The sequence below is a fragment of the Pseudomyrmex gracilis genome, unplaced genomic scaffold (genome assembly GCF_002006095.1).
Source record: "Pseudomyrmex gracilis isolate BER0280 unplaced genomic scaffold, ASM200609v1 scaffold_165, whole genome shotgun sequence".
Classification (NCBI taxonomy): domain Eukaryota; kingdom Metazoa; phylum Arthropoda; class Insecta; order Hymenoptera; family Formicidae; genus Pseudomyrmex; species Pseudomyrmex gracilis.
In genome coordinates this window covers 200,178-223,658 of record NW_018020749.1, presented here as the reverse complement: position 1 = coordinate 223,658, position 23,481 = coordinate 200,178, and the positions used below count along the sequence as shown (strand labels likewise).

Sequence of the window (23,481 nt, the reverse complement as noted above, 5' to 3'; positions counted from 1 at the left end):
CATCCTGTCCGAACGAGCCGCTCGCGCGAGATATCTCTCGGCCCATCTGGCTCCTTTCTCCAGGAGGAACCATCGCACACGATGAGAGGATTTCGACCAGGCCATTTTCTCTCTCTCTCTCTTTCTGTTTGTTTCAATGTGTAGCATTCCGTCGGTACATGCACGCACATTCGCACGACCCCACGAACGGTGTGTTTAAAGTCGAGGGGGGTCGACGAAAGAAAAGAACGGCGACGGCGGCGGCAACCACGACGACGGCCACATGCTAAAGCATCTCGTCGTAGATACGAGACGGGGAGCTATTTATTTCCGTGCTATATGGGCGTGCTTAGCTCGGCTTAGCTTATGCTAATGTCCCTATTCTCGGGGAACTACCTTTTCGCTTTTTTGCTCGACTTTTTCTCTACTTCTTCTGCGCCCGGACGCGATCGCGCCGGACCTTTCGTATTCTCTGGTATATGGAGGCCACCTTCTCTCCCTTTTCTCAGGATCTAACCCTCGGCTATATACGTGTGCGTCCGCCGTCGGTTTTAAAATGTAATTATGTTTTTACGAGCGTGAGTTTTGCGCACAAGCAGAGATGCGATTCGATGAATGGATCAAATATCTCACATCTTATTTGATTAATACATTAGACATTAACTTTCAACTCTCACTCGATGACAAGTGAAGAATAAAATTCTTGCTAACAAATCACCCGGTAAAGCGTATAACAATATATCAGCGCCGATAATAATGCCGACAGCCGACGCGAGATAAGCTCATTACAGCAAAGGGGTTAAAGGGAGGACCGTTGTGAAGGTTAAAAAGTGAATGGGAGAGACATCGTCTCGCCCAATTTAACGTAATGGAAGGTAAAAGCGTGGAAACGTGGGTCGTGTAATCCGCGGCCGCGAATGAATTTGTTCGAAATGAAAAGTAAGAATGAACGTTCGCACGTACCTCCGTTATTACGTTAATCGAGGTGTGTCACTATAGCGAAACACAGAAGTAACGAATGCGAAATGCATTATTAATTGCGCCATCTCGGTGTGCCGTCTCAGAGATTGCATTACGAGATAATGAAACGGTGCTCACACACAAAACTTTTGCTACACGTTCCACATAAATACGATCGTTTGATTGTTAACGTTTAATAGTTAACGGGATCGTGAGAAATACTCGAAGCGTCGTGATTATAACGTAACAGGTTTAAAACGCAAATTGTCGTAAAACCCGTGTATCGCGATACACATATTAAACCGTACGTCACGTCAACCAAATTTACGGTAATAAATAAAGCTTAGAGAGTAAGTTGTTTTTTTACTCTCTTTTTTAGCAAATTTCTATCATATTTTACTATACGTCTAATATATTTAACATGGAGAAGATATTCCGCTTGCAATATTATAGTTCTTACCATATCGCGCGTAATTGACGTGAAATTAGCGTGTCCGTCGGCAAGAGAGCGCGGATAAATTTTTTTCCGCTCCCTTTCTTTCTCTCTTCCTCTCTCGTTGCGGTAATTTCTCTCAGCTACGCTTGTGAAGTGTACGTTGGCGACTGTTCTTTTCTTTTTTTTTTTTTTTTATTTATTGTACACCCCATAGCCGCCGGATCACGTGTCTAATTGTTCGGATAAAACGGCGGAACGAGGGCACAGTGCATAAAGTACGTTTAGCTCGCTAAGATCTGCCGCCTCTCAGCTTTCTCCGGTTGTGTTGTGCATGCACGAGATGTGCATACCCGGTGGTCCAAAATGACTGAACAACACAACCGCCGTCGTAGCTTTGAATAATCGTCGCCCGAGATCATTACCGCCCCGACGTCGATACATCGGCCCCGTAATTATACGGGAAAACGAGCGCTGCCACGATAGCTCTCTCGACTTAAACTCTTAATTGCAACAACAGGCCGACGGTTGCTATTTATCCTGCGGTCGGCAACATTTCCCGAGAAATTCGCGATCAGAAATCCCTTATGAACGTCGATTTGCTGTCGCAGTTACAAAACAGGCGTGAAGACCTGGACTGGCTTGTTTCTGATCTACCAGAACGCAATCGGTATTCTATCTTATGAGCGATATGCAATTTTAATCAATCTCAGAAAAAACACAATTATTTTATTTATTAATTTATTGTTTTTTTACACGTAAGTTTTAGTGGTTCTATTCTATTGATCTTCAATTCGCGAAAAGTTTTGGCGCGACGAAAAACGAGAGAAAGGAAGAAATATGCGCGGCAATTGTTATCAGTTATCCAAATCCCTACTCGAGATTAAGGCGGTCCTCGATTTGTGTTCCGAAATCCAAGCTCTCGTCCCGAGGATAAGATCGGCCGCGTTATCTTGGCGCGCGTGCGCGCGCGCACACGTCGAGCCACCCCGTAGAGGCCGGGCATGTAAATGCGCGCGGGCGCGGATATATTTATGCGAGAAAGGGTATTACCGGAGCCCGGCGAGTGAGTGCGCCGGGTACCTACGTGTATCTTGATGGGAAACACTCCCACGATTATGTGGCATGCAATGCAATTCCCTCTACCTCGTCTTGCCCAACAACCAACCGTCGCGCGAGCGGACGAACAACCCGCTATTGCGTTGGCATGTCGCGTTTCTGCGTGCGCGCGCACTGATGCCACCGGTATTTAACGATCTAATTAAGAATGTAAGTTCAACGAGAGAAAGAGAGAGAGAGAAATGAGCGATGTTGTCGGCAACGAGGAAGGAAACATGGATCTTGAGGCATCTTGGCGTCGCGGCTACTTCCGACTACTTGATGTTGATGACGTACGTTTTAACAACATTGAATATATATATTAAATACAATTTAGTAAGCAAAAAGAAAAGTTAACAAGAAGATTATAAACATTAATTATTAATGAGCGAGTGCTTATAAACGTTGGTATTTGAGAAATATTAAAGTTATTTATTTGTGTTTTTGCTACGTCTATAAAAAAATTCTTAGAAATATATTAATTATTCATTCAGTTTTATAATTTGCTAATAACTACTGACGGAATTTTTTTACACCGTGTAAGTTCTTCGCTGAGATTTAGGCGAAGGGCTGTACTAGCTTTTCTAAATACGTGATTTCTAAAAATACTGAAATAAGCGAATGGAGATAGGCGAATAACTGATTTCAAGGGGCATTGAGAAATCTCGAGCGGAGATGAATGCGAACCGCTGTTAAAGCCGCGGGGCTTTCGAGCGCACCGCGTGCCGGTATGTTTAATAAAATATTGCCACATCATTAATGTAGGCACTGCGCGAGGCCGCGCTCGCGCACGGTCACTCGTCTTTTTCTCTCTCTTTCTCTCTCTGTTTTTCCTACTGCTTGTCGATGACTCGCTACATTCGGACAGGGCATCCTCTATTCGAGCCTAGATACGAGACTGACGCAACGCTCGGTACACACCCACACCTGTCAGACATCACTGACAAGGACTGTCAATAGTAATTACACCTTAATTTCATCACGCAAATATCTCGTCGTGTCGCGTTTTCCTCGCTATTCTCTACCGCATTCTTCGAGCGGACTTCAAGTTTATTAAGTTAATTTTCTTATCAATAATTGAGAGAGAGATTACTCTCTCGATATTGTATTGTAATTTTTTCTAAATTCTACTCAATGTCAGAGTTAATTTTTAAAAACTTTTAATTAACATATATTCTGCTTTCTGATGTTTCTAAATATAAAAACATAAATTACATAAAAAAAAAAAAAAACAAACAAATCGTAATTTCTATCATCGAAGACACGTGTCCTGATTAATTCTGGAACGCGGCTCGTAAACAGGATGTGCGTACTTCGTGTCCCGAATTCATGATCGAGCGATTCGTTGCAACGGTTGCGTCATCAATATCATCTGTAACCGTGTTCCTGGATAGGTCGACGTATTATTGACGCGTTTATCGTCGCCGTTATTATCGCCGTCTGCCGTCCGTACTCACCTGTTAACCTCGGATAATTTATCGATGCGACGAAACAATCGTGTTTTCGAAATGTCGAGCGGAAAAAAATGACTTTGAAGAGATAATACGAGAGAACTAGAAAGAGGAAGAGAGAATATCAGAGAGAAAGAGAGAGAGAGGGGGGGATCTGGTGGAGGACACGAGATAATATAGAAAGCATCAATGGTCACCTCGTCACCGACTAATCAGCGTCCATCACGTCCGTCGCGTCCAACCGCTTTCCAGGCGCTCGTCAATCAAGGACGGCTCATGTCACGAGCTCGAGAGCTTTCAGTTTCCGCGATACGTGGTGGTCTATAACAGTAACAGGTCGCGAGAGACGCGACGGAATTAGCAGAAATGCTGGAAATACACAGATGATACACTTTCCGCGTAATTGGATGCGCGTTTCGCGAAGGTCACGAGCTTTCTTTTTCTTTTTTTTTTGTTTTTGCAGAAAATGTTCTTCTCTCCTTATTGCTGTGTCTCTTGCGTGATAACGTGTGTATTTTAATACCGTTAGCGCCGACGTGAGTTATAATTAATCAACGACGACGCAAAAACTAGTTCGAATAAGACAGTAATTTATATCTATTCGAGTCGCTCGCGCGCGCGGGCATCAAGAAGAGAGAGAGATAGTAAATATTTAAATATTTATGGAAGACGATTATAATTCTGCTTTTAGTTGTAATAAGAATAAAACACGATAATTGCGTGATTTTTCAAAGCTTTAATTTGCAGGTAAAGTTTGTTGAGAAATACCTGATTGGAAAATAAATAATGTGTGAGATTTTTATATACGCACATATACGTATATATATGTATCATATATCTTTAAGGAGTTGTGTTTGCCTGTGTTATCATTTCCAGTGTAGAGAACATAATTCTACTAATTGATAGAACATAAATTCTACTAATTGCAGTTGTGATAGATTAATTGCCGCAATAATCCGAATTGTAATATACTAAAATATCAGTACTAATTAAAGCCTTGAAAAAATAATTTATTATGTCTCCGCCAAGAGAGACGCCGCGCAATTGTCCCTAAACATTTCCGAGCTGCTGGAAAGCACTTCAGAGCCTGTTTCTCAGAGAAGCCGACACAAAGAGCGTACGATTAACGAGAGCAAAGCGGTTCTCGGGCTCTTTAAAAAACAACGCCCGTCACAAGCTCGACGACGAGCTACTAAAAAAGCGACCGTCGCGCGTTTCGTCGCGACTTTCGCGCGCTTTCGCTCGTCCGCGCGGCCCGGAGGAAAACAATGCAAATGCCGACGCCACTGTGACACAACGCCTCAAACTACCCTGCTCTCTCTGTGAGTTTCGAGAGGGTGACGACTACCGCGTTTGCGCCCAACACGTACACTGAAAGAGTGAGAAAGAGAGAGAAGAGGAAGATAGAGACCACGAACGGCGGTTGCATCAGGGGGGAAGTCGGGAAAAGCGCGGAGGGATGTGTTATCTGTGAACCCGAGTCCGCGACCCTTTCTCACACTCCACGGATCCGGTAGTGGTGAACTCTCTATCTCGCATTGTACGCCGCCGGGCCGGGGGTGTCGTCCCTCCCCCGAACTCTTGACTTTAAGCATTACCCATTTTCATTTTATTATCTGCCATCTTTATCCGGGCATCGCGCCGCACGAGCGACGTACGCTCCGTTGATCCTGCTACGAAGACTAACTCAACAATTATGTAATGCGACTTGATCGATTGACTCGTCGACATCTAGTTTTATTATATTCTATCTAGTATTATATACAGGATATCTGAAACTTTTTGACGCAGATCAAGTGTGAAAGTAGATTGGATCAATCTGAATGGAAAAGTCATATAAAAATTTGCAAACTTCGCAATAGTTATTAAGATATCGATAAGAATATTAGTCTCAGTTAGCGCGTGGGAAACGATTGGCTCGCTGCGTTATGTAAGAGAGAGTGGAGATAATAGTGACAGGGGCAGTTAGTGAATCATAACGCTGTATTTTTGGCCGTATGAATCGCACAGCTATATACGAAGAGAAGAAGAATCATCTAGAAATAGGTTTTTGTCGACAAGGTTGTGGCGTGTAGAAACGCGAGTGCGATAGAAAGTGTCTTGGAAATTTGAAGTTCACCAAAATCAGATAAGTTTCGAGGTTTTGAATCTCCCGAATGTGAGGATTGTTCATTTTAACTGCTTGTTTATCTTTCCAACTGTTGTTAATCGATGAGATAGTTTTTAGTTAGATACTTTTTTCGTAAACTTCAAGTGATAGCAATCTCTCCATGTGCATCTCGAATCGAAATAATATAACCTCATTTTGAAGAAAGCTACTCGGGACAGTCAGTAACACTTCTTCTTGGAATAGATAGTGACAATCTAAATTTGTCAGTATCTTCTAATTACTTGAAATTATTGAGGAAAGTTACTTTGACAATTATATGGACTGTTTTTCATGTGAAAATAATATCTTTTAATCATTCAATTAATGTTTACTTCATTTGCTGTAATGTTAATACTGCACATGTACTATCTGTTTATTTAATATTGTTTTGCATCTCTCTGTAGATGCCTAGTTTCTTAGAAACTGAAATGCTTAGTATAAACCGTTAGTATCTTTTTCACATTTAAAGATTGAGAGGCAAAAGATATTTGTTTTGTTTTTAATATTTTTTTATATTTTTCTGTTAAAGAATAACTCTTGAATATAAGTTTAGTAATTGAGTTGTGCAATGTTAAATTATTCTTTTTGTTCAAAAATCATATTCTTCATATATTATCTTTGAAAAATATTATGGCAAAAATAAAACTCTTATAATGGTGGATATGTTTTATTTCAAAGTTAATCTATTCTGATTTACTTTCTACACACTATCTTTATCGCACTAGTTAAACTGTTTTGCTCTGAAATAGATAATTTGAGCCTAAAGAGAGTATCTTGGGACTGCAATCATTCAAAAAGTCATTTTTATAGCGTTGTCACTATCTGCCTTATGGAATGTCAACAACTATCTTGTGCGGAGCAGGTAGTGATGCAAGGATCAACTTCATTCACTCTCATGTCTTTATTTGAGAGAATTCTGTAGTTGTAAATTGCGTTCTTAATAACTGAAGGTCTAAGCTAAACACCAAAATGAGAAAACACGATATTTTGGCGTTCTTTTATCAATAATGAAAGAAACCCAAAAAGCGTCACTATCATCTTTACTCTCCCTTACCGTCGTAAAAATTAATAGTAAATATCCGTTTGTAAAAATTTTAAATTTGTATAGCAAATCTTAATGTTTTTGGTAAATGCATTTATTGATCAAATTTGTCAAACGTTTTAATCCACTTTAGGATCTTCTTTAGTGACAATCTGAATGAAAACAAATGATGGGTCCAATCAGCGCATAATTTACCGTGTCTGGCAGTTCATATAAAAATTGTCAATGTAGAAGATAAGTCGATGTTTAAAACACTTGAGTTAAACACGATATCGCTAAGAATTAGTTGATAGCGTGAAACCGTGCGCACGTTGCTCGCGTAGCGTTATTCCGCCTCTCTTTGCTAAGAAATTGTACGAAGTAAGCAATCTTTCTTTTGCAAATGACAATTACTATTAGTTATAAACAAGATTACAGAGTCAATCGCTTCTCGATCATTAGTTCATAGTGATCGCTTGATATCTTAATACAACTATTACAAATTTACAAAGTGGCCCATTACTTTTCTGTTCAGATACACCTAATCTATCTTCACACTTCAGTTGTGTCAAAAAGTTTCACACACCCTGTTTATATTGCGAGTTTTTAATTACTTATGTAAAAAGTCATTTTCCGCAGATTTAGTAGAAAAAGAACTTAAAGAATTGAAACGTTTGTTTGTCTGAAAAAATATAAACACTGATTACTGATAATAAACAAATGATTAACACATGTCTGTCATGTTTGATTAATACGCGCTTGTTTCGATTCTCCGTTATGCAACACGGACATTATTTGACATGACATAATTACGCCGTAAATTAATATTATCTCTGATAATAACATGATAATATTGGTACAGAATCAACTGTATTTGCAACAGAAATATTTGTACTCTTTATATAAACGTATAAGCCGCAAACTTTGCGTGTGTAATACATGTTCTCCCTCTCTCTTTCTCTCTTACGTACATAAACACACGCACACCGGCGAGTTATGAAATAATATAATTATATAATCTGTATATATTAAAGAGGACGGTCAATTAGCCGTACGTCGAAGAAACTAGAGCGGAACACTTTAGATTGCTATAAATATTGGATAAATCGCGACTGATTGCGTTAATGATGCGCGGAAAATACCGAGACTTATTACACGCCAACGACGGGGTACCAATTCCCAGAATCGGATCATTATCACGATAAAGCGTATCGTTTTCATTTCTACGCTCCCGACGTTCTACGTAGGTTTCTCAAGTCGTCATTGAAAAATAGCGTAGAATGAATGGAGAAAAATTTCTCATTTTTGCGCATTATTTCAGTATTTACAGAGTTTGTTTTTTATTTTACATATTCTATATATAATTTTTATTCTTCTGTTGACGAAGTTCGTATGGTAGAATCGCGCACAATATTTGACTCCCATCTGCGTGCGTGCGCACGCGCGTTATGTGTATGTGTGTGAGTGAAATAAGTATTTTTCAAAAATGAATCTATGATTAACTAAAAAGTAATTGGTATTTGGCAAATATAAATAAACACACGTGTTTACATATACACATGCATACAAAAACGAATACATTTATTCACTACGTATATATGTATTAATTGGTATTTTTATGATCAAGTGAACATCTTAGAAATATAGAAATATCAAAGCCCCAAAAAGGATTTTTGCGGCGGCCTAAAGATTAATATCCACGAAGCACACACCGCATAGGTTTTTGATGCGTGAAAACGTATTTCAACTAATTTTCATAAATATATAATGCACAACATACGATCTCGATTGCGTGAAGGAATTTTCAGATCACGTTGTCGCGTTGTAAACAACGTATTCGGAATGGCGGAGAAAGGGAGAGAGAAAACGGATTCCGCCCGTGTCCGCATGCATATTCCTTATCGGCGTATCGCAGGGCAAAGGGTTGCCCCGGCATTAGAGTAAGCCACGGTATTAACCCCGGAGTTTAATATAAACAGCAAAGTGAGCGGGGTGGTCCCCGGCGTCCGCGCGCGAAGGGTGGTTAGGAGTACGGTCGGAGGAACACGTGACCGAGCCGGACAATGCAGACGCCTTATCGACGTCGTCGCGGCTAGGACCGGCAAACCCCGGTCGGATTTTCGGCGGTCCTTTTTGCCAGCACAGTTCTCCCTCCTGCGGACCCGACGCTGAAACAAAACTGCGTCCACGCGTCGTCGCTTAACCCTCGCGTGCATCCGCGAGCAACGCGTCGCGAATCCGTTCGAGCGTGATATCGCGGACGAACGTTGGAAACAAAGAACCCCATTTCGGGTGGATCCGGAGGGTCGCCCGGAGTTGGACGAGAGAGCGCTCGTGGAAACGGGGTTGCGTTGTATTTCAAACGTGAAGTTTATTTTGTGAAAAATGAGATTCTATCAAATATTATAAAAATATACTGTTTTTAATGAAAAGATAGTCGATTGGGAAATTTGAGCGATATATATTAAATATATATTAAATATATATTAAATAATATTATATAGAAAAATAGATAAAATTGTATAGAAATATTAGTTCTCTCATGTTTTGTTGAACTTATTTCTAAGACGAAGATACATGTAACAGTGTTTATGCATGAACGTTTTACCGTCTCTCGCGTGTCGCAACTATTCCGTAGTACAGTAGGGAGCACCATATCGTGCGGCTCCAGGGGAAGTATTTCTCGGAGATTTCTTCTTTAGCTGCTCCTATTACTGCGCGCTCTTTTCCTTCGATCTCGGACCGTTGGCGGAGACCGAAGAAGAACGGGGTGCGATAGTATAAAACATCCAAAGGAGAAATTTCCGAAAAATATTTCCTCTGGAGCCGCACGATATGGTGCTCCCTACTGTACATACAAGTGATTGATGAAGTGAAAAACTCCTAATGTTGAAAAAACTACTATATTATAAATCATTCTCTTAAAAAAAAGTGGTATAGCAATAAAAAGTGACAGGGCGAACAAAAAAGAGACCGAAAACAAGTTGCGCAACTCGATCGGAGTGTTTATGTTCATCGTTCACGGTAGAGAGTTGGTCGCGCGACAACTTGACGCTTTTATCTGATATTTATTGCCACCTTGCGAACAAGCGTTTAAAAGATTAATTCACCGCGTGTCGCGAATCGTTCTCTGCGTGTCGCGCGATAGAAGATGAGACGAGTCGGCGTGTTAGAAACAATCCGGAGAGAGAAACGCGCATCTCTCCATCGCGAAAGAAATTAGCGTAGATTTATGCGAGGGACGAGTCCCAGAGAGGGGAGCGGATCGTCAAAAACGTTTGGCCGACGGCGTCGTCGAGTAAATAAGGACGTAAATCGGCGAGAGGGCCGTAAATTCAAGACGCATTTGTTCCTAATTTAAAGAGTCCCCGGGCCGGTGACGAGGCGACTGTTTCTCTCGTCGTGAGACGCGAAGAAGAGAGGCAGAAGAGGAACCGCAACAAAAGGAGGGATCTTTGGTTGGTTTTGCGGTGATACTCTTTAGCGGACGTCCGTAAGAAAAAGAACGAGGCGCACTGGCGTGATTAATCTCTCCTGCGCGCTTCAGAAGCCGCCTGTCTCTCGACCTTGCAACTCGCGCGAGTGATCTAAATTTGACCGTGCGCGCTAATGAGCGTGGGCCGCGCGGCGATTCATTGACGACGGGGAAAAAGTATCGCATCGTCGTAACGCGTTTGTTATAGCGATTTCACTTGTCGAGAGCGTCGTAAACGATAACTTTCTATTGTGCTGTGTCTTTGTCGTGGTTTATAGGGTTCGTCAAAATCACGAGTTTTAAAGGTTATGTCAAAATGTATTTCAATTCTATATGTGCGAGTCCTATATAGGACGTTGAAAATAAAAATACTTTAATTAGATTTTTGCTTCAAATTAAACAACACATTTGTTTCGACTAAATTAAAAGGTTTTTAAACACTCTCTGTAGAAATCTTTGTCAGGTCTGAACACTTCAACATCGCACAATGTTTCCATTCTCCTGCGCGCGTAACACATAGCAAAGGGATTCCAATGTATCCGCTATTTTTACGGTGTGACGACGCGATAGCGACACGTCATATAGCGGGAAAGAAGAAGTTAGTCCGGCACGCGGTCTCTCCCTCTCGCATATTTAGCGTCCTCGCCGTGTCAAACGAGACCATAAAACACGCTTGCGCGTAAATAAAATGCGGTCGCTTCTCGCCGTCTGCTCGGCGAGAAACTAGGCAATAGACCGCTACGGAGAAAACGACTCGTATCTTCTTTGACACCCTCCGCCTTTTTCACGTGCACCCTTCGCCTCCTCGCCCTCGCTTGTGCGAGAAGAATGAATCTCGCTCGAGAATTTTCTGTCACAGATCCTAAATTTTTTTCAGAGAGAAAGAAGTTTTTTTTTTAATTATCGAAACTAATTTACTTTTTTCTACTGTTTGGTGAGTTTTAAATTGATACTGATTTATTTGTGGTTATTTGGAATTTTTTGCGGCAAAATAAAATCTTGTTAGATCAAAAGTGCGAGTTTGCGCACTTTGCGATCGTCCAGAAATTTAAAGCCCATCGCTCGTCTCTCAAATATTATGCAAATCGGCGAGTCGGCTCGACCACGAATTGTTATTTCGACCGGACGCGTTATGCTCAATTCGGAGAAGAGAGTCGTTTCCCGCGCCGCGCATAAAAGTGTCGAAGCTGTCGGTCTCTATACTCTCTCCGCTGTAACTCACATGCTAGCGCGTATATCTCCTTTTATCCGTTACTTCGCGCAATCTTGGCCGAAAAATATGGGACGTCTCTGGGAGGATAAAATGGCGCGACTTCGAGCGTTGTCCGGATTGAAATACCTTCGTGCCAACAAAGTTGAAGATAATACCAAGATGCAGCAACAGTTTTTTTTTTGTGGCGAATATATATTAGGATTGAACTTCATCCTGACAAATGTGTAATATAAATTTGTGCTATTGGAAATTGTTTATTCGTATAGTAAGAATCTTTTACGAGAAGAGATCCGATCCTAGAACATGTGCAACTTCCTTCTTTCTTTTTTTTCTCAATTTAGAGCCAGTCACGACTCTTCATCCGATTTCGAAACGTTCCCTCCGCGCCGATTTTATTTCTCACATGTGCGTTCACAAAGGTAGAAGCGTCTCGTGACATTTCTATACTAGAGTAGTAGGTACCGCATGCCATCTCTCAGCTTCCCTTCCTCCCCTCAAAACCCGGGGTCCGCTCCGTTTCGCGTCGCTCTGCTACGCGAGTCAGACAATATCGCACATTCACAGATTGCGCTGTCAGGCGGCTCGAATAATATTCGGGGTGACACGCCATGTATCCGCTATGCGGTGTCGTCGAGGGTGTATGACTCAGCATCCCTAACTCGCGCGGGATCTGGCCGAAGAAGCGGAGGGAGATTTAGGAGGTGGACTCCCTACCTCCGTCTCTTCTTCGTCTTCTCCTCCTCATCTCCCAGAAAACGGCTCCTTTTTCGCTTCGTGCCACGGAGGAGAGAAACCGTCGCGCCACGTGTCCGTGACCGATCCAATTTTTTCCTCTACGCCCCAATACGCCGCACACTCTTGTGCGTGGGCACACACGCACGCACGCACACACGCAACGCCTTCGTCTTTCCCTGACTTCTCAATTAGGAACCAAACCGCATAGACGGCGGTGGGTATCGAGTTTGCCAACGAGATTCGTCACGCTCGATAGATCCTCGTGAAATACCTCGAACCTGAGTTTAAAGCTTGTCGATACCGCTGGACCCGCGGGCACCCGTGACGAACGACGGGATACGACGTCATTATCCGCGTAATGAATTAGTCTCCTTTTCCATTTCCCATTTGTTCACTTATATTGGAGATTCCTTAGTCCCGCGCATTCCGCCCGATAAGCTTGTTTCAAGGAACTGACATTTGTACAATTTATGTTGATTTCATCGAAGAGTAAAAGTATTTGAATTTGATGAATTAAGAAATAGAAAACAATTAATTTACACACGAGAACAATATGACAAAATTTTACGTAACTTTAAACTGAGAATTTCGCGTTTCGAAAGATATATCTTGTATAATGTAATAACCGACGTTAGGATTAATGTGCGCACGTAGGCGAGAGCGCGGATGTTGAGGGAACGCTTTCGCCACGCATATTATACGATATCGCGTAAACGAAGGAATGCCCGCATTTTACGAAAGAGACGAGTGCGTCGCTGAATTATTGCGCGTGCACACACGCGGTGACGCGAGTCCATCATGGTTGATTGTCCGACGACGCTATAATTCCCGTCGGGAATACGCAACAAGAGAGAGACGATGCTCTCGACTCCCAGAGCAGGGGGAGAGAAATTGTTTTTTCCCCCAAACACAAAGTAAATTCCGCGCTTCTTCTTCCTCGCTGTGTCCACCGAGCAGAACACTTGCGTGAAACAAACGAAAAAGATCGGCCTTGTGCCTCCGCGCAGGCCGACCTTTAATTAATCTGATTTACATCGGGCTCGAGATCCGGGCGCTACATCCGCGACAAAGCCCGCGCATACCTACTCGTACTTCCTAATAGGGGACTCATTAAGAGCAAAATAGTCCGCCGAAAATGTCGTTCCTGACGATCTTTTTCTTTCGCGAATTTACATGGCGCGAGTTACAAGTAGTGCACGTTTTGGAAAAATTATACGAAGCGGCTTTACAAATATCTAATAAGTTATTGTTGTATACTTAAATTATTCTTGAAGTAATTAATTAAGCAACAAGTAAATAATTCTTTGATTGTGAAATTTTTGGTTTTACTTATTTTTATTGATTTGATAAAACAGATAACACAATTTACATCCCGCTACATAGGTCCACACTTTTTGTAACGATGCGTGCCCGCGGGTTTCTACACCACTGTACACGGAACGCGGGACTTTTGGTGCTGAAGTGTCAGGCCACTGATAAGCCGAAGGCATTAATTTTACGGCGTGGTCCCCATCGCGGCGGTGGTCCATGGACCCTGTCTCGACTAATACAATTATGTTATAACCCCTTGCCAACTCGCACTTCCAGCGCCCCTCGACGCCCTTTTCCTCCGTCTCTCTCTATCTTCTGACGCCCTCGCCCCCGATCTCCGGCGCGCCGCTGTCAGGGGTTGCGGAAGCCGAACGCGCGTTTGTTTCGAATCCCGTTTACGACCGCGGGCATACCGCAGCGCAAACCCTTCGCATCGCAATCTTCCTTTTCCGCGCGCTAAATTATTACGATCGCCTTTGCAACACCGAGCAAAATATTCAAACGCAATTCGCGCCGAATTTAATGTTCACGAAGGAAATTATGATAAATAGTCTGAAGAAACTAGCGTGAGTGCAAAAACGAGAAGACTGACAGTTGGTTTTACACAAATATCCGGTTCAGATAAAAATAATAATTTTTAAGACAAATAATAGAGAACAATTTTTCTAAAACGCTGACCAGTTTTATTCGGCAGAGCGAACCGATTGCCAAGATTTCTTTTGATCAGATCGGCTGTTGCACAGATCCCTTTTGTACAGAAAATTTTTGCGCAGATCTCGATTGCGCATGTATGATAAACATGTACCATATTACACAAATAACTTTTTTGCACAAAAGCATGTACTTATTTTTTATATATTATAAAAATCATTTTCCTGAGTAAGAATAACAAAGCCATTCTTTACTAACAACTTGTTAACAAAGATAATTTCATAAATAGACCATTGTTTTTCGAAAAGTATTAAAATAAGACTTTTTTTATGTTATTTATGTTTGTAAGCGTGTGAGCAGGAGGATCTCTCTACGCTCCCTGCACCTCCTCGAAAAAACCTACCCTAACCTAACCTTGTGTTACAATGAATGCGTTCGTTTTGGGCGCTTCCACACTTTAAGCATTAGTCCGTCTTTATTGCTCTTCAAATGTAGAACAAAGATAGATCGACGCTCAGAACGCATAAAGCGCCAAAACAAACGCACTCATTATCATTAATGTCACAATACATAGTGCTTTACCTGTGTAACATTTTTTGTGCAAACGGGATGTAGGCAAACGGGACCTGTGCAACCGTCGATCTGCGCAAAAGAAATCTTGGCTATCGGGATTCTCCCGTTTTGTTCACACTTGCCGATTTTATTGAAGGAAACCACGCTTGAAGACCGACAATCTTTCAATATTTGCTGTTGAACTGCTGACTGAATGTTTTATATTTATTTATTGTGACAAATTGAGTTATTACAACAAACGACACGAATGACCAGTTTTAGTTTTTGCGCTTGATATCGCCATTGAAACCCCATATTTGCATGAGGTGTGTTTGTCCGTGCGACGCAGCAAGAGAGAACAGTTAATCCCGTAATGTTACCTCGGCGACGTAAGTGCAGCGGTGATCCTCCTCGGGACCGTTCGTGCATGATACAGCCGGAGGCACCCCGGAAGACACCCGGCGACGTGCGCGCCCAAGTCTTTATTAGAACCGAGAAGCGATTTCGCGGTTTTAGAACCGTGCTATTAACGCAAGACCCGTTCTTGTCTGTATGTATATCGCGGTCGTCGGGCCGATCGGGACAGGAATTCCTCGATGTAATCGGCCGCGCGATGCAAGAATACCAGATGCGGCAATGCGCATAATGGCCGCGTGATAAATGAGGAATCGGTTCCGAATGCGCAAGCATGCAATTCGAAATGCGCTGAAAAATTGAACGAGAACGATTAACTGTATCGCAAACGTTGCATATTTACCCGTTTCTGTTCTTCTCTGCTTCTGTCTTCTAGCTTCGATTGCACACTTGGACGCATTTCAATTCCGTGTTTTTTATTTGCGCAAAAGATTACGCGTTTAAGAAACAAGTTAAATTGTTGACGACGTAAAGAATTGAGTTAAGTGATTTAATTAATTTATTTTTTTAAAGAATATTATACATATTGGATTTGTCTATTCGCGTCATATTTTGTGTAACCAGTCAACTATTTCGAGCGGATTTCTTTGCTAAGAACGGCGTGCGCTCAATTTTTCGGAGATTACTGTATCAGAACGAAAGACGAGTCGGAACGAGGGACAGAGACCGCGGTTATAGGGGTGACGAAACGAAATGCGAGCAAGTGGAGCGTAGGAGGTAGCTCGAACGAGGGTTAAATAATCTGGTTAGCCGTTCTCGCTGACCGCCGGGTGAAGTATGGAAATGAAGGGCATTCATTGGACACCGGCTATCACCGTGGGGCGAGCACAGCGGTGCGCGATGGTGTGGCCAGCGAGACCGTCATCGTGTTGCGCGGGGTGTTACGGGACGCGAAAGAGAGAGAAGGGTTGGCTTCGTTCTATCTGCATATTCGAAGCGGCGACGAGCGAGCTCGCGGGACGAGTGGCTCTAACAATTAACTAACGAGCAGTTGACACAACTTATCAAATCATATCGCGTCACGGCGCGTCGCGTCGCGCGCTTCAATTATGCACGAGAACGCTGCTCTTTTTGCGCCGCGTGGACTTTTGCACTTTTTTGCGCCGCACGTGTTGTATATCCGAGCTTGGATTTCGGATACAAAACGCGCGTGTGTCCAATAGACGGCGGGATTTGTTAACGTGCTTGACTGTCGCCGGTGACTATTGCAAGAAAGATACGCAGGGGATCGTAAAAAATGGACGGATACACGTACCGTTGCGTGTAACATTTCTTTTTCCGCCACCAACAAATATGAAAACTGTACATCTTTTATTTTTTTTCGCACAGAGTTACAATTTTCCCAGAATATTTTTACCGAGATTGTAAAGCGCAAAATGTAGTTTTTGTTAATTATTCTCATGTTGCGACTATTAACTATCACGTGTAACTATCATTACTACAGTGAAATCGATTTTGATTGGCAAACTGGTTGCTAACTTCCCGTCTCGTATGCGGATCGCTTTAAACTGCGATATTATTTTCGATTAAAAAAAAGAAAATCATTTGAGCGCTAACTGACGTTTATCCAAACCGGTTTGAAAATATGAAACTATCAAACCTGATATACGGCACAGGAATCATGTCCTGAGAGTGTTACTAACAACGACGGCAGTCTAATAAATCGATTTTTATGCCCGTACCATTCCATTGACATTTATAGGTAGGTATATAACATTTATTTCAACAGACAAATTACAAAATTGTGTCGAAGTATCCGTTTCCTAGATTCCACTATTCGACTTTCTCTTTCTCCGGTTTTTTTTGTTTTACTTCTTGTCGGATAATAACAGTACACAACAGTGATATCAGTAATACAAGTAATATCTATAAATTTCAAAAAGTTTATTGTACATAGATAACTAAATGTGGGTCTCCTCCACTCAAAAATTGCGCATCAGCGTTTCTATAAAAAATTAAGTTCTTTAAACGCTTATATCTTTGAAACTACTAGAGATTTTTTAATTTGTTTTTTTTTATCGACGCAAAATTGTTCAAACTTTTGATTTAAAAAAACAAAATTGAAAAAATACTGATTTTTCGCGGAGATATTCGATCTTAAAGTCGCGTAGGTCTCTCAGATACGGTTTGGTCAACTAGTCATTTTTGAGGTCCGGCCGGGAAGAATTAAAACATACATATGTGATCGAGAGTTGAACTCGTCGCGAAATTATACTGATTGCGCATTTTTATTATCCTTTTTGTCATCTGTTATTTAAAAGCTATTCATATCGGCAGTCGTTTGCACCTTCACAGGTGTCGATGTTGCAATCGCGAATACCTCCTATATGTATCCGAGCGGAGTCGTATCGAGCGGAGCTCGAGAGAGATCAGGGTCCGTTGCTCCGGACGCGAGCGACTAGCCGATCTATCAAGAACATTGTATTTAACTTAGCGCAGCATGTACCGTGCATACACGCGATTCCATAAGCACGCACGCACACGTACGTACGTACGTGTATCCGCACGCACGGGGCGTATTTATGAGCGTGCGTGTACGAGCGCGCGCGAGCGCGATGCAGGTTCTGACGCTTGGGTTGCCCACCTTCTTTTCCCAGGCAGTTCGATAAACTGGTCGGAGAAGATTTCACCTCGCGAGGAGCACGTATCGCCTATCATCCCTGCGCGCGGGCTGCTCACGAATGCGTTTACGCCGTGTTTACCTGCGGCCGCGCCGGTTCTTCCTCTATGTAAATCACTGTCTCGCGAAGAAACGTTCTTCTGGATTTCGACCGGCGGCTTCGCACACGAACGAATAAAAATCAGAATTGATACAACTGTTGTGGAAGAAAAATACGTTGCACATATTTTATTCTTCTTGTTTCATCGCAATCTCTCATCTTGGAATAATTTTCTTGTATAAGTTTTTTCATAATTAACATTTGTTTGATAACGTTTTCAACTTTTTAAAACCAATAAATGAAACGAATATATAAAACAATAGTTGAATAATTCGGAAAAACCGTAAGTAGAAATTGTGATATGTATTTTTTTTTTTTTTTTACAAATACTGGACTACTCTTATTGAAATCGGGAAGAAAACAACATTCTTTGCGCGACAAACAATAAATAATTCATCGAATTTCTCATTCCCGAACGTCGGAGATCCTTGTCGCCGACTTTCGCTCGATTGGAACGCGTTTTTTTCTCCTGGTGCGGCGCGTGGGCGTCCGCGCGGCGATTATCAAGCGCGAATGACAGTTTAATCGTAACGCGCGACGCGGCACGCGCTCCGACGTCTTGTTTGTGTTCGAAGCGTAGCTACTGGCGCGCGACGACAGTCATCGCGGACCGGATGGCACGCGTAAAAAGATCACTCGAATCAATCTCGGAGCACAACAAACCGCGAAGCACCGCCGGCGCGGCCACAAGAGGGTCTTCGTTTGCACGTGCGAGGTTCGTTTCTTTTTGATCTTGCAAAAGATTAACTTCCTGTTTATTAACTCTCTGTTTTATTCTAATGATATTTGAAAAAAGAAAGTTTTTTGCATTTTTGTAGTTTTACTTGTATGACACACATTTTGAGTTTTTTTCGCGTAATCTTTTGCGTGCAATAAAAATGTGAGCTTGAATATTAATCTTTTTCGACGGCAATGTTCCATTACACGCTCTCTCTAGCGTATCGCCGGTATTCGAGTTATTCTCGAAAGAAGGAGAAAATGATTTTTGTTGCTTATCTTCGTCGCGGCGAGGACGAGCAACAAAAATGACGAGGACTGTCCCGTTCTGATCGCAATTATCGAGACAACACGACGGTGTGCCGACCTCACCGTGCAAAAGTATATATTAACGGCGCCAGTTCGTTAGCTTCGCGCGAGCGAGCGAGATAACATCTCAGTGTCTAACGCCGGTTTTCTAATAACCGCGTCGGATTTTCATAGTTCGTGCGAATAATCTGATTTCGCGATGCGGCACATCCCGACGCAAAACCGTTTTCGAGAAGTGAACTTCGGCGTGGCGAGAAAAAAGCGAAGATGCACTTTGTAGAGAAAGAGAGAGAGAGAGAGAGAGCAAGGGTAAATAATGAGGGAAGAGAGAGAGAGAAAGGAGGTCCCGACGTCGAATATCGCTTCTCTTCCTTCGCTTCGTTCTCTCCTTCCTCTTGCGCACTCCCCGATCTCTCGAGATGAGAGGGCAGGCCGCTTCGGATCCCGCGAGTGGATAATTATTAATCGTTATTTTCGCCAATCACGGCCGTTTATCTTGAGGCACGCAACGCCAATTATCTATCGGCGGTTCGGCCAATGGATGGCGGAAAAGAGATAGAAAGAGAGGGAAGGCAGAGATGAAGATCCAGAGGAAAGGAGATAGAGAGAGAGGCGAGAATGCACTTCGCGAAGGGCGGAAAGAAAAGGAAGAAAGGAAAAGAGACGAATAGAGATCGCTGCGGTACGCCTAGCTCGATTTTTACGCTCTTCCGCCGTACTCTTCGTCTCTCGGTTACATTTCTTCTTCGGAGATGCGCGAAAAAGACAAAAAGTAAAGATTCGCACATATGTATGTATCATCGCTGGCTATTTCTCTCACGTGATCCCGGCTGAAGTTGCAGGCTGCATTTTGACCCGTGAGACTCTGGAAATTTCTTCCCCAGCTCTGTTGTTGGAAATCGAAATTTGCCCGCAAATTTAATTAACGAAACGCTATCGAGAGTAATTTATCTTCGTTGTTTATCCTTTTATTCGCTGATATAAAGAGAAATCATAATAATGATAATAATAAAATTGCGAGACGTTAAAAAAATGATACTTTGTGCGTACAATAATGTCGTAAGCGGCATCTCCTCTCTAGAAACGTTTCCGAGCCGTCTGTTGAGAACCGTTTGATAATCCAGAATAGTCATTAATAGAATACCTACACTACCTATCTACCTCGTTACCGGGCAAAATTTATTATAGAGATCGGCGTGCCAAGCCTGTTTTATCACGCAGCGACAACGGCGAACATTAATCCTTTTGCCGCACGCGGTCAGAATTTTATCATGTAGAGAAACGACGTTCTTCGAAGGTTGAATCACCGGAAATGGAATCGCGCGCACTGGCAGCCCTAATCTAACGCGGCATGTTGAGGCGCGCACGCGGCGGAGTCTCTCGCCGATGTGCTTAACGCGGCGAGCAATTATTAGCTTTCCGAGCGGTCGGCGGCGCGCAACGGCTCTTATTTCATTCGCGGCGTTTCCGCGTTGCTTGTTTTTAAAAAAAAGCCCCGCTCGTGCGGAAGATAGAAGAGAGGACTATCTATCGAGGGATGGGACGCGCGAGATCAATTTTAATCAACCGATATCGGCACCTACCGCGATATCGTTAACTTTTTCTCGACGAGATGTGTCACGCGAAGAATCGTTCCTTTTCACCTTGTTAAAAAAAAGCTAATTCGTCTAAAAATAATTGTTATTTATAACCTCACACACACATGTACGGTGTGTCGATCTTTTTATTAACAATAATTGGCAAGTACGATTCTGCTCTTCCACTTATACCGTCTTCATCTTGATAATCTCTTCGGGACCCCTCGAGAGATGCCTCGAGACGATAGTGTAATGAACGTAAAAAGACGTGCGCGCGCGATAAAAAGCGCTCGAGTTGGCCGCGCTTGATAAGACCGTTTCAAAAGGGTGGATCGGTCAGCAACAGGCGCGTACACGCCGAGTGTACCCAACCAAGCATTTGCTTCCGCGTGCGAAAGATGTTCAACGCGAGGGAAAGAAGAAAATGGGCGATGGAACGTCAGGCGAGACATTTACATCGGCTCGATGTTGGCGCGTTCGTTCTTCAGGCACCATCGATCACGAACCACGACCGATCCCTGCCGCGCGCACATCGCTCGTGGGGAATACTCGTGTCTTCCGCGTTTCCTTACGACACCTTCGCGTTTTCCCGGCTTGCCTTGCTTGTTGCTGCTCGTCGTGCAACGCGCGTGATGAACGGTACTGGCGACGCGTTAATAATCCCGAAAGATTGATGCGATCGAGAGATTGAAGCTGTTGTAACATCGCCGTTGCCACGAGCGAACTCGCGCGGTCTTTTTCCGATCGGCAAATTGATTTTCGTATTTATTATAATTGCACGCGTAATCTCTCGCGTATCTCAGATCTGCGATTACGCTGTACGCATTAAATTCGTGTACAAACATTATTATTATTGTTATTATTTTTTTTTATGTTTTCTTCCTTTCACGCTGCTTCTATTAACGAGAAAGGAAACTGTCATCGAGCTCTTTACGAGAAAACCGCTAAAAACTTCTTTCTTCTGCCTTTAAAAAAAAGAGAGGACAAAATTGGATACCACCCTTGGGAGGTTTGCGAAGTGGATTTCTGTTCCCGCTAACTCGCTAACAATATAATTTTTCCACGCATAATGCGATATCGTTAGGTCCCAAACTCCTTTTCCCGTTCCCCTGAGGAATCTCATTCTCCATCCCCCCGCCCCTTCGGTTGTTCCCGGCGACGGAAGTAAGGAGCGCTCGATAAAACTTCTCACTTATCCGGACTACCCCTTTCGTTTCACAAATCAGAAAGTTGGACGCGGAGCGGCGTTTGTTCGATTCGGAATGAAGTTTAAAACTCGACTCGCCGTATTCTCAAGACCCATTGTGCCCCAACGGCCGCTCAAAGATGTTCTTTGAGCGGAATATTGTAAGATGCCAAATGACGGTGCTCGAGCATTATCATAATCACAACGAGCGAGCGAAACTTGCAGCTTTTTACAAAAACACACTAGACACGTAACTGATTTAGTGAGTCGAAACTTTCCGAGCGTATTTCTTGATGATTAATTTGAAGTCGATCTTACAATTACAGTAAATAAATTTTTATTTCCACGAAATTATTATCCTCGCGTGAGAAAAGTGATATCACAAAATCTCTCTTTAACGGGACTTTTGTGCTTCTTTTATGATCACCCAGTCGTTTTTCGCGGAGTTCTCCTGAGAGAATCAACGGAAATCTTTGAACAGTCGTCAAGATCTGTCATTCCGCGTCGTGACGTGGCGCAAATATCGGTCGATCGCGCGCGTCACCTACTACGACGTCGAGGATTTTCGGCGGAGGACAATGACGGACGTGCGAGAGAGTTCCGCGGAACTTTTTCACAATGCCTGGACGACCGCTTGAATAAATATCGATCATAGCTCGTAGCAGAAGGAAATATTATTTTCATATACGGCAGGAGCATTGCGTGGCGCGTCGGGACGCGCAGCTGGCCGACGACAATGCCGTAATCCAATAACGCCGGTGTTGTGTGTCCGGCCCGATGAGCGATCCCCGGCGACTTCTCTCGTCGAATGCAACGGCCGTCGCTGTTGCATCGTCATAGCCGCAGCCGGCCTCTTCCGCGGTTGCGCGGAAGACTTTTCGCTCTAATCTGAAGTATGTGCGATGTAAAAAAAAATAACTTAAAAATATAACTTTGCTTTCATTGAAAGTATTATTTGTTAAAAAAAAAAAAAAAAAAAAAAACAGCCCCGGTTCAACGTTTGTTTTTACAAAAAATTTGCACACAGGTTTTTGCCACCACCAATGTTGGACCGTGTCTCTTAAAGTCAATTAATTCTTTCATATTCTCGTCAGAAGCTTATACCGTCACTTTAGTATTATTTTTGGAGAGGGTACTGCACCTATTTGTTATACCGATTGAACGAGTAATTAGTAGTTTAGATTTATTTTCGCATTTACTGCTCGGACAGATAAACGATTTTTCGAAAATAAAAGAAAATAGTCAAAGGAATCTCTGTCGGGTTTTAATTTTTTAACAATTGAACAAAATTGTTTTTGCAGTTACTATTATCTCGATATAATGTATTTCATTTGTAGTTCAAAGTTACTACATGAAAAAGAACAACAGACAGAGATAGAAATACTATCCAAGAATGTAATCAGATCATCAGACTATGATTTAGAAACCTACAATAGACAAAAGATCTAAACTACGTTCAATCTAACATAATCTCTTTTTACATATATGTGTCTCTGTTTCTCTAACGACGTGGTTGATGTCACTTGTATC

The 23,481-nt window shown here is 42.6% G+C and overlaps 1 protein-coding gene across 1 annotated transcript in view; it reads left to right on the top strand.

Annotated features, from left to right (window-relative positions):
- LOC109857598 (steroid receptor seven-up, isoforms B/C) overlaps positions 1 to 23,481 on the top strand; it is a 119,491-nt gene that overhangs the window by 55,989 nt on the left and 40,021 nt on the right. The gene's annotated exons all lie outside the window — the stretch shown is intronic.